Below are 12843 nucleotides of genomic sequence, written 5' to 3' on the forward strand. Positions count from 1 at the left end.
TTCACCCGAAGCGATACGCCACTTGACGAGGCATGTGGCTACCTTAAGAGAGTCATAGTTACTCCTGTCAGTTGCTCCCCGTTAAACCACAGTCACATCTACGATTTTCCCCTGCCGCTTTCACCAGCCGCGATACGCCATTATTTGTTGAAATTATGACTTTCACAGTACTCCTGCTAGGGGTTCCTCCAGTTTACCAATGTATTTCGCCTGTTGACGAAGCATTTGGCTACCTTAAGAGAGTCATAGTTACTCCTGTCAGTTGCTCCCCGTTTTACCACAGTCACATTTTCAATCTTATTCTGGCCAGTTCACCTGATGCGATACGCCATTATCAGTCAACCTAAAAAATATCGCAGTACTCCTGCCGGAAGCTTCTCGAGTTTGCCGAAGTATTTCGCCTGTTGACGAAGCATTTGGATACCTCAAGAGAGTCATAGTTACCCCTTGCTGTTGCTCCCCATTTTACAACAGGCACATCTACAAGCTTACTCTGGCCAATTCTCCTGAAGCGATACGCTAATATCTATTGACATAAAGACTTTCACAGTACTCCTGCCGGGAGCTTTTCGACTTTGCCGATGTATTTCGCCTATTGACGAGGCGTTTGGCTACCTTAAGAGAGTCATAGTTACTCCTGCCAGTGTCTCTCCGTTAAACCACAGTCACATCTACCATTTTCCTCTGCCCCTTTCACCAGACGCGATACGCCATTATTTGTCGACATCATGACTTTCAAAGTACTCCTGCTAGGGGCTCCTCCAGTCTACCAATGTATTTCGCCTGTTGACGAGGCATTTGGCTTCCTTAAGAGAGTCATACTTACTCCTGTCAGTTGCTCCCCGTTTTACCACAGTCACATTTTCAATCTTATTCTGGCCAGTTCACTCGAAGCGATACGCCACTTGACAAGGCATTTGGCTACCTTAAGAGAGTCATAGTTACTCCTGTCAGTTGCTCCCCGTTAAACCACAGTCACATCTACGATTTTCCCCTGCCGCTTTCACCAGCCGCGATACGCCATTATTTGTTGAAATTATGACTTTCACAGTACTCCTGCTAGGGGTTCCTCCAGTTTACCAATGTATTTCGCCTGTTGACGAAGCATTTGGCTACCTTAAGAGAGTCATAGTTACTCCTGTCAGTTGCTCCCCGTTAAACCACAGTCACATCTACGATTTTCCTCTGCCGCTTTCACCAGCCGCGATACGCCATTATTTGTTGAAATTATGACTTTCACAGTACTCCTGCTAGGGGTTCCTCCAGTTTACCAATGTATTTCGCCTGTTGACGAAGCATTTGGCTACCTTAAGAGAGTCATAGTTACTCCTGTCAGTTGCTCCCGTTTTACCACAGTCACATTTTCAATCTTATTCTGGCCAGTTCACCTGATGCGATACGCCATTATCAGTCAACCTAAAAAATATCACAGTACTCCTGCCGGAAGCTTCTCGAGTTTGCCGAAGTATTTCGCCTGTTGACGAAGCATTTGGATACCTTAAGAGAGTCATAGTTACCCCTTGCTGTTGCTCCCCATTTTACAACAGGCACATCTACAAGCTTACTCTGGCCAATTCTCCTGAAGCGATACGCTAATATCTATTGACATAAAGACTTTCACAGTAGTCCTGCCGGGAGCTTTTCGACTTTGCCGATGTATTTCGCCTATTGACGAGGCGTTTGGCTACCTTAAGAGAGTCATAGTTACTCCTGCCAGTGTCTCTCCGTTAAACCACAGTCACATCTACCATTTTCCTCTGCCCCTTTCACCAGACGCGATACGCCATTATTTGTCGACATCATGACTTTCAAAGTACTCCTGCTAGGGGCTCCTCCAGTCTACCAATGTATTTCGCCTGTTGACGAGGCATTTGGCTACCTTAAGGGAGTCATACTTACTCCTGTCAGTTGCTCCCCGTTTTACCACAGTCACATTTTCAATCTTATTCTGGCCAGTTCACTCGAAGCGATACGCCACTTGACAAGGCATTTGGCTACCTTAAGAGAGTCATAGTTACTCCTGTCAGTTGCTCCCCGTTAAACCACAGTCACATCTACGATTTTCCCCTGCCGCTTTCACCAGCCGCGATACGCCATTATTTGTTGAAATTATGACTTTCACAGTACTCCTGCTAGGGGTTCCTCCAGTTTACCAATGTATTTCGCCTGTTGACGAAGCATTTGGCTACCTTAAGAGAGTCATAGTTACTCCTGTCAGTTGCTCCCCGTTAAACCACAGTCACATCTACGATTTTCCTCTGCCGCTTTCACCAGCCGCGATACGCCATTATTTGTTGAAATTATGACTTTCACAGTACTCCTGCTAGGGGTTCCTCCAGTTTACCAATGTATTTCGCCTGTTGACGAAGCATTTGGCTACCTTAAGAGAGTCATAGTTACTCCTGTCAGTTGCTCCCGTTTTACCACAGTCACATTTTCAATCTTATTCTGGCCAGTTCACCTGATGCGATACGCCATTATCAGTCAACCTAAAAAATATCACAGTACTCCTGCCGGAAGCTTCTCGAGTTTGCCGAAGTATTTCGCCTGTTGACGAAGCATTTGGATACCTCAAGAGAGTCATAGTTACCCCTTGCTGTTGCTCCCCATTTTACAACAGGCACATCTACAAGCTTACTCTGGCCAATTCTCCTGAAGCGATACGCTAATATCTATTGACATAAAGACTTTCACAGTACTCCTGCCGGGAGCTTTTCGACTTTGCCGATGTATTTCGCCTATTGACGAGGCGTTTGGCTACCTTAAGAGAGTCATAGTTACTCCTGCCAGTGTCTCTCCGTTAAACCACAGTCACATCTACCATTTTCCTCTGCCCCTTTCACCAGACGCGATACGCCATTATTTGTCGACATCATGACTTTCAAAGTACTCCTGCTAGGGGCTCCTCCAGTCTACCAATGTATTTCGCCTGTTGACGAGGCATTTGGCTTCCTTAAGAGAGTCATACTTACTCCTGTCAGTTGCTCCCCGTTTTACCACAGTCACATTTTCAATCTTATTCTGGCCAGTTCACTCGAAGCGATACGCCACTTGACAAGGCATTTGGCTACCTTAAGAGAGTCATAGTTACTCCTGTCAGTTGCTCCCCGTTAAACCACAGTCACATCTACGATTTTCCCCTGCCGCTTTCACCAGCCGCGATACGCCATTATTTGTTGAAATTATGACTTTCACAGTACTCCTGCTAGGGGTTCCTCCAGTTTACCAATGTATTTCGCCTGTTGACGAAGCATTTGGCTACCTTAAGAGAGTCATAGTTACTCCTGTCAGTTGCTCCCCGTTAAACCACAGTCACATCTACGATTTTCCTCTGCCGCTTTCACCAGCCGCGATACGCCATTATTTGTTGAAATTATGACTTTCACAGTACTCCTGCTAGGGGTTCCTCCAGTTTACCAATGTATTTCGCCTGTTGACGAAGCATTTGGCTACCTTAAGAGAGTCATAGTTACTCCTGTCAGTTGCTCCCGTTTTACCACAGTCACATTTTCAATCTTATTCTGGCCAGTTCACCTGATGCGATACGCCATTATCAGTCAACCTAAAAAATATCACAGTACTCCTGCCGGAAGCTTCTCGAGTTTGCCGAAGTATTTCGCCTGTTGACGAAGCATTTGGATACCTTAAGAGAGTCATAGTTACCCCTTGCTGTTGCTCCCCATTTTACAACAGGCACATCTACAAGCTTACTCTGGCCAATTCTCCTGAAGCGATACGCTAATATCTATTGACATAAAGACTTTCACAGTAGTCCTGCCGGGAGCTTTTCGACTTTGCCGATGTATTTCGCCTATTGACGAGGCGTTTGGCTACCTTAAGAGAGTCATAGTTACTCCTGCCAGTGTCTCTCCGTTAAACCACAGTCACATCTACCATTTTCCTCTGCCCCTTTCACCAGACGCGATACGCCATTATTTGTCGACATCATGACTTTCAAAGTACTCCTGCTAGGGGCTCCTCCAGTCTACCAATGTATTTCGCCTGTTGACGAGGCATTTGGCTACCTTAAGGGAGTCATACTTACTCCTGTCAGTTGCTCCCCGTTTTACCACAGTCACATTTTCAATCTTATTCTGGCCAGTTCACCCGAAGCGATACGCCACTTGACGAGGCATGTGGCTACCTTAAGAGAGTCATAGTTACTCCTGTCAGTTGCTCCCCGTTAAACCACAGTCACATCTACGATTTTCCCCTGCCGCTTTCACCAGCCGCGATACGCCATTATTTGTTGAAATTATGACTTTCACAGTACTCCTGCTAGGGGTTCCTCCAGTTTACCAATGTATTTCGCCTGTTGACGAAGCATTTGGCTACCTTAAGAGAGTCATAGTTACTCCTGTCAGTTGCTCCCCGTTTTACCACAGTCACATTTTCAATCTTATTCTGGCCAGTTCACCTGATGCGATACGCCATTATCAGTCAACCTAAAAAATATCGCAGTACTCCTGCCGGAAGCTTCTCGAGTTTGCCGAAGTATTTCGCCTGTTGACGAAGCATTTGGATACCTCAAGAGAGTCATAGTTACCCCTTGCTGTTGCTCCCCATTTTACAACAGGCACATCTACAAGCTTACTCTGGCCAATTCTCCTGAAGCGATACGCTAATATCTATTGACATAAAGACTTTCACAGTAGTCCTGCCGGGAGCTTTTCGACTTTGCCGATGTATTTCGCCTATTGACGAGGCGTTTGGCTACCTTAAGAGAGTCATAGTTACTCCTGCCAGTGTCTCTCCGTTAAACCACAGTCACATCTACCATTTTCCTCTGCCCCTTTCACCAGACGCGATACGCCATTATTTGTCGACATCATGACTTTCAAAGTACTCCTGCTAGGGGCTCCTCCAGTCTACCAATGTATTTCGCCTGTTGACGAGGCATTTGGCTTCCTTAAGAGAGTCATACTTACTCCTGTCAGTTGCTCCCCGTTTTACCACAGTCACATTTTCAATCTTATTCTGGCCAGTTCACTCGAAGCGATACGCCACTTGACAAGGCATTTGGCTACCTTAAGAGAGTCATAGTTACTCCTGTCAGTTGCTCCCCGTTAAACCACAGTCACATCTACGATTTTCCCCTGCCGCTTTCACCAGCCGCGATACGCCATTATTTGTTGAAATTATGACTTTCACAGTACTCCTGCTAGGGGTTCCTCCAGTTTACCAATGTATTTCGCCTGTTGACGAAGCATTTGGCTACCTTAAGAGAGTCATAGTTACTCCTGTCAGTTGCTCCCCGTTAAACCACAGTCACATCTACGATTTTCCTCTGCCGCTTTCACCAGCCGCGATACGCCATTATTTGTTGAAATTATGACTTTCACAGTACTCCTGCTAGGGGTTCCTCCAGTTTACCAATGTATTTCGCCTGTTGACGAAGCATTTGGCTACCTTAAGAGAGTCATAGTTACTCCTGTCAGTTGCTCCCCGTTTTACCACAGTCACATTTTCAATCTTCTTCTGGCCAGTTCACCTGATGCGATACGCCATTATCAGTCAACCTAAAAAATATCACAGTACTCCTGCCGGAAGCTTCTCGAGTTTGCCGAAGTATTTCGCCTGTTGACGAAGCATTTGGATACCTTAAGAGAGTCATAGTTACCCCTTGCTGTTGCTCCCCATTTTACAACAGGCACATCTACAAGCTTACTCTGGCCAATTCTCCTGAAGCGATACGCTAATATCTATTGACATAAAGACTTTCACAGTAGTCCTGCCGGGAGCTTTTCGACTTTGCCGATGTATTTCGCCTATTGACGAGGCGTTTGGCTACCTTAAGAGAGTCATAGTTACTCCTGCCAGTGTCTCTCCGTTAAACCACAGTCACATCTACCATTTTCCTCTGCCCCTTTCACCAGACGCGATACGCCATTATTTGTCGACATCATGACTTTCAAAGTACTCCTGCTAGGGGCTCCTCCAGTCTACCAATGTATTTCGCCTGTTGACGAGGCATTTGGCTACCTTAAGGGAGTCATACTTACTCCTGTCAGTTGCTCCCCGTTTTACCACAGTCACATTTTCAATCTTATTCTGGCCAGTTCACCCGAAGCGATACGCCACTTGACGAGGCATGTGGCTACCTTAAGAGAGTCATAGTTACTCCTGTCAGTTGCTCCCCGTTAAACCACAGTCACATCTACGATTTTCCCCTGCCGCTTTCACCAGCCGCGATACGCCATTATTTGTTGAAATTATGACTTTCACAGTACTCCTGCTAGGGGTTCCTCCAGTTTACCAATGTATTTCGCCTGTTGACGAAGCATTTGGCTACCTTATGAGAGTCATAGTTACTCCTGTCAGTTGCTCCCCGTTTTACCACAGTCACATTTTCAATCTTATTCTGGCCAGTTCACCTGATGCGATACGCCATTATCAGTCAACCTAAAAAATATCACAGTACTCCTGCCGGAAGCTTCTCGAGTTTGCCGAAGTATTTCGCCTGTTGACGAAGCATTTGGATACCTCAAGAGAGTCATAGTTACCCCTTGCTGTTGCTCCCCATTTTACAACAGGCACATCTACAAGCTTACTCTGGCCAATTCTCCTGAAGCGATACGCTAATATCTATTGACATAAAGACTTTCACAGTAGTCCTGCCGGGAGCTTTTCGACTTTGCCGATGTATTTCGCCTATTGACGAGGCGTTTGGCTATCTTAAGAGAGTCATAGTTACTCCTGCCAGTGTCTCTCCGTTAAACCACAGTCACATCTACCATTTTCCTCTGCCCCTTTCACCAGACGCGATACGCCATTATTTGTCGACATCATGACTTTCAAAGTACTCCTGCTAGGGGCTCCTCCAGTCTACCAATGTATTTCGCCTGTTGACGAGGCATTTGGCTACCTTAAGAGAGTCATACTTACTCCTGTCAGTTGCTCCCCGTTTTACCACAGTCACATTTTCAATCTTATTCTGGCCAGTTCACTCGAAGCGATACGCCACTTGACAAGGCATTTGGCTACCTTAAGAGACTCATAGTTACTCCTGTCAGTTGCTCCCCGTTAAACCACAGTCACATCTACGATTTTCCCCTGCCGCTTTCACCAGCCGCGATACGCCATTATTTGTTGAAATTATGACTTTCACAGTACTCCTGCTAGGGGTTCCTCCAGTTTACCAATGTATTTCGCCTGTTGACGAAGCATTTGGCTACCTTAAGAGAGTCATAGTTACTCCTGTCAGTTGCTCCCCGTTTTACCACAGTCACATTTTCAATCTTATTCTGGCCAGTTCACCTGATGCGATACGCCATTATCAGTCAACCTAAAAAATAACACAGTACTCCTGCCGGAAGCTTCTCGAGTTTGCCGAAGTATTTCGCCTGTTGACGAAGCATTTGGATACCTCAAGAGAGTCATAGTTACCCCTTGCTGTTGCTCCCCATTTTACAACAGGCACATCTACAAGCTTACTCTGGCCAATTCTCCTGAAGCGATACGCTAATATCTATTGACATAAAGACTTTCACAGTAGTCCTGCCGGGAGCTTTTCGACTTTGCCGATGTATTTCGCCTATTGACGAGGCGTTTGGCTACCTTAAGAGAGTCATAGTTACTCCTGCCAGTGTCTCTTCGTTAAACCACAGTCACATCTACCATTTTCCTCTGCCCCTTTCACCAGACGCGATACGCCATTATTTGTCGACATCATGACTTTCAAAGTACTCCTGCTAGGGGCTCCTCCAGTCTACCAATGTATTTCGCCTGTTGACGAGGCATTTGGCTACCTTAAGAGAGTCATACTTACTCCTGTCAGTTGCTCCCCGTTTTACCACAGTCACATTTTCAATCTTATTCTGGCCAGTTCACTCGAAGCGATACGCCACTTGACAAGGCATGTGGCTACCTTAAGAGAGTCATAGTTACTCCTGTCTGTAGCTCCCCGTTAAACCACAGTCACATCTACGATTTTCCCCTGCCGCTTTCACCAGCCGCGATACGCCATTATTTGTTGAAATTATGACTTTCACAGTACTCCTGCTAGGGGTTCCTCCAGTTTACCAATGTATTTCGCCTGTTGACGAAGCATTTGGCTACCTTAAGAGAGTCATAGTTACTCCTGTCAGTTGCTCCCCGTTTTACCACAGTCACATTTTCAATCTTATTCTGGCCAGTTCACCTGATGCGATACGCCATTATCAGTCAACCTAAAAAATATCACAGTACTCCTGCCGGAAGCTTCTCGAGTTTGCCGAAGTATTTCGCCTGTTGACGAAGCATTTGGATACCTCAAGAGAGTCATAGTTACCCCTTGCTGTTGCTCCCCATTTTACAACAGGCACATCTACAAGCTTACTCTGGCCAATTCTCCTGAAGCGATACGCTAATATCTATTGACATAAAGACTTTCACAGTACTCCTGCCGGGAGCTTTTCGACTTTGCCGATGTATTTCGCCTATTGACGAGGCGTTTGGCTACCTTAAGAGAGTCATAGTTACTCCTGCCAGTGTCTCTCCGTTAAACCACAGTCACATCTACCATTTTCCTCTGCCCCTTTCACCAGACGCGATACGCCATTATTTGTCGACATCATGACTTTCAAAGTACTCCTGCTAGGGGCTCCTCCAGTCTACCAATGTATTTCGCCTGTTGACGAGGCATTTGGCTACCTTAAGAGAGTCATACTTACTCCTGTCAGTTGCTCCCCGTTTTACCACAGTCACATTTTCAATCTTATTCTGGCCAGTTCACTCGAAGCGATACGCCACTTGACAAGGCATTTGGCTACCTTAAGAGAGTCATAGTTACTCCTGTCAGTTGCTCCCCGTTAAACCACAGTCACATCTACGATTTTCCCCTGCCGCTTTCACCAGCCGCGATACGCCATTATTTGTTGAAATTATGACTTTCACAGTACTCCTGCTAGGGGTTCCTCCAGTTTACCAATGTATTTCGCCTGTTGACGAAGCATTTGGCTACCTTAAGAGAGTCATAGTTACTCCTGTCAGTTGCTCCCCGTTTTACCACAGTCACATTTTCAATCTTATTCTGGCCAGTTCACCTGATGCGATACGCCATTATCAGTCAACCTAAAAAATATCACAGTACTCCTGCCGGAAGCTTCTCGAGTTTGCCGAAGTATTTCGCCTGTTGACGAAGCATTTGGATACCTCAAGAGAGTCATAGTTACCCCTTGCTGTTGCTCCCCATTTTACAACAGGCACATCTACAAGCTTACTCTAGCCAATTCTCCTGAAGCGATACGCTAATATCTATTGACATAAAGACTTTCACAGTAGTCCTGCCGGGAGCTTTTCGACTTTGCCGATGTATTTCGCCTATTGACGAGGCGTTTGGCTACCTTAAGAGAGTCATAGTTACTCCTGCCAGTGTCTCTCCGTTAAACCACAGTCACATCCACCATTTTCCTCTGCCCCTTTCACCAGACGCGATACGCCATTATTTGTCGACATCATGACTTTCAAAGTACTCCTGCTAGGGGCTCCTCCAGTCTACCAATGTATTTCGCCTGTTGACGAGGCATTTGGCTGCCTTAAGAGAGTCATACTTACTCCTGTCAGTTGCTCCCCGCTTTACCACAGTCACATTTTCAATCTTATTCTGGCCAGTTCACTCGAAGCGATACGCCACTTGACAAGGCATTTGGCTACCTTAAGAGAGTCATAGTTACTCCTGTCAGTTGCTCCCCGTTAAACCACAGTCACATCTACGATTTTCCCCTGCCGCTTTCACCAGCCGCGATACGCCATTATTTGTTGAAATTATGACTTTCACAGTACTCCTGCTAGGGGTTCCTCCAGTTTACCAATGTATTTCGCCTGTTGACGAAGCATTTGGCTACCTTAAGAGAGTCATAGTTACTCCTGTCAGTTGCTCCCCGTTTAACCACAGTCTCATTTTCAATCTTATTCTGGCCAGTTCACCTGATGCGATACGCCGTTATCAGTCAACCTAAAAAATATCACAGTACTCCTGCCGGAAGCTTCTCGAGTTTGCCGAAGTATTTCGCCTGTTAACGAAGCATTTGGATACCTTAAGAGAGTCATAGTTACTCCTTGCTGTTGCTCCCCATTTTACAACAGGCACATCTACAAGCTTACTCTGGCCAATTCTCCTGAAGCGATACGCTAATATCTGTTGACATAAAGACTTTCACAGTACTCCTGCTGGGAGCTTCTCTACTTTGCCGATGTATTTCGCCTATTGACGAGGCATTTGGCTACCTTAAGAGAGTCATAGTTACTCCTGTCAGTTGCTCCCCGTTAAACCACAGTCACATCTACGATTTTCCTCTGCCGCTTTCACCAGACGCGATACGCCATTATTTGTCGAAATTATGACTTTCACAGTACTCCTGCTAGGGGTTCCTCCAGTTTACCAATGTATTTCGCCTGTTGACGAAGCATTTGGCTACCTTAAGAGAGTCATAGTTACTCCTGTCAGTTGCTCCCCGTTAAACCACAGTCACATCTACGATTTTCCTCTGCCGCTTTCACCAGACGCGATACGCCATTATTTGTCGAAATTATGACTTTCACAGTACTCCTGCTAGGGGTTCCTCCAGTTTACCAAAGTATTTCGCCTGTTGACGAACCATTTGGCTACCTTAAGAGAGTCATAGTTACTCCTGTCAGTTGCTCCCCGTTTTACCACAGTCACATTTTCAATCTTATTCTGGCCAGTTCACCTGAAGCGATACGCCATTATCGGTCAACCTAAAGAATTTCACAGTACTCTTGCCAGGAGCTCTCGAGTTTGCCGATGTATTTCGCCTGTTGACGAGGCATTTGGTTACCTTAAGAGAGTCATAGTTACCCCTTGCTGTTGCTCCCCATTTTACAACAGGCACATCTACAAGCTTACTCTGGCCAATTCTCCTGAAGCGATACGCTAATATCTATTGACATAAAGACTTTCACAGTACTCCTGCCGGGAGCTTTTCGACTTTGCCGATGTATTTCGCCTATTGACGAGGCGTTTGGCTACCTTAAGAGAGTCATAGTTACTCCTGCCAGTGTCTCTCCGTTAAACCACAGTCACATCTACCATTTTCCTCTGCCCCTTTCACCAGACGCGATACGCCATTATTTGTCGACATCATGACTTTCAAAGTACTCCTGCTAGGGGCTCCTCCAGTCTACCAATGTATTTCGCCTGTTGACGAGGCATTTGGCTACCTTAAGAGAGTCATACTTACTCCTGTCAGTTGCTCCCCGTTTTACCACAGTCACATTTTCAATCTTATTCTGGCCAGTTCACCCGAAGCGATACGCCACTTGACGAGGCATTTGGCTGCCTTAAGAGAGTCATAGTTACTCCTGTCAGTTGCTCCCCGTTAAACCACAGTCACATCTACGATTTTCCCCTGCCGCTTTCACCAGCCGCGATACGCCATTATTTGTTGAAATTATGACTTTCACAGTACTCCTGCTAGGGGTTCCTCCAGTTTACCAATGTATTTCGCCTGTTGACGAAGCATTTGGCTACCTTAAGAGAGTCATAGTTACTCCTGTCAGTTGCTCCCCGTTTTACCACAGTCTCATTTTCAATCTTATTCTGGCCAGTTCACCTGATGCGATACGCCGTTATCAGTCAACCTAAAAAATATCACAGTACTCCTGCCGGAAGCTTCTCGAGTTTGCCGAAGTATTTCGCCTGTTAACGAAGCATTTGGATACCTTAAGAGAGTCATAGTTACTCCTTGCTGTTGCTCCCCATTTTACAACAGGCACATCTACAAGCTTACTCTGGCCAATTCTCCTGAAGCGATACGCTAATATCTGTTGACATAAAGACTTTCACAGTACTCCTGCTGGGAGCTTCTCTACTTTGCCGATGTATTTCGCCTATTGACGAGGCATTTGGCTACCTTAAGAGAGTCATAGTTACTCCTGTCAGTTGCTCCCCGTTAAACCACAGTCACATCTACGATTTTCCTCTGCCGCTTTCACCAGACGCGATACGCCATTATTTGTCGAAATTATGACTTTCACAGTACTCCTGCTAGGGGTTCCTCCAGTTTACCAATGTATTTCGCCTGTTGACGAAGCATTTGGCTACCTTAAGAGAGTCATAGTTACTCCTGTCAGTTGCTCCCCGTTAAACCACAGTCACATCTACGATTTTCCTCTGCCGCTTTCACCAGACGCGATACGCCATTATTTGTCGAAATTATGACTTTCACAGTACTCCTGCTAGGGGTTCCTCCAGTTTACCAAAGTATTTCGCCTGTTGACGAACCATTTGGCTACCTTAAGAGAGTCATAGTTACTCCTGTCAGTTGCTCCCCGTTTTACCATAGTCACATTTTCAATCTTATTCTGGCCAGTTCACCTGAAGCGATACGCCATTATCGGTCAACCTAAAGAATTTCACAGTACTCTTGCCAGGAGCTCTCGAGTTTGCCGATGTATTTCGCCTGTTGACGAGGCATTTGGTTACCTTAAGAGAGTCATAGTTACCCCTTGCTGTTGCTCCCCATTTTACAACAGGCACATCTACAAGCTTACTCTGGCCAATTCTCCTGAAGCGATACGCTAATATCTATTGACATAAAGACTTTCACAGTACTCCTGCCGGGAGCTTTTCGACTTTGCCGATGTATTTCGCCTATTGACGAGGCGTTTGGCTACCTTAAGAGAGTCATAGTTACTCCTGCCAGTGTCTCTCCGTTAAACCACAGTCACATCTACCATTTTCCTCTGCCCCTTTCACCAGACGCGATACGCCATTATTTGTCGACATCATGACTTTCAAAGTACTCCTGCTAGGGGCTCCTCCAGTCTACCAATGTATTTCGCCTGTTGACGAGGCATTTGGCTACCTTAAGAGAGTCATACTTACTCCTGTCAGTTGCTCCC

The sequence above is a fragment of the Schistocerca americana genome, chromosome X (assembly GCF_021461395.2).
Source record: "Schistocerca americana isolate TAMUIC-IGC-003095 chromosome X, iqSchAmer2.1, whole genome shotgun sequence".
Taxonomy (NCBI): domain Eukaryota; kingdom Metazoa; phylum Arthropoda; class Insecta; order Orthoptera; family Acrididae; genus Schistocerca; species Schistocerca americana.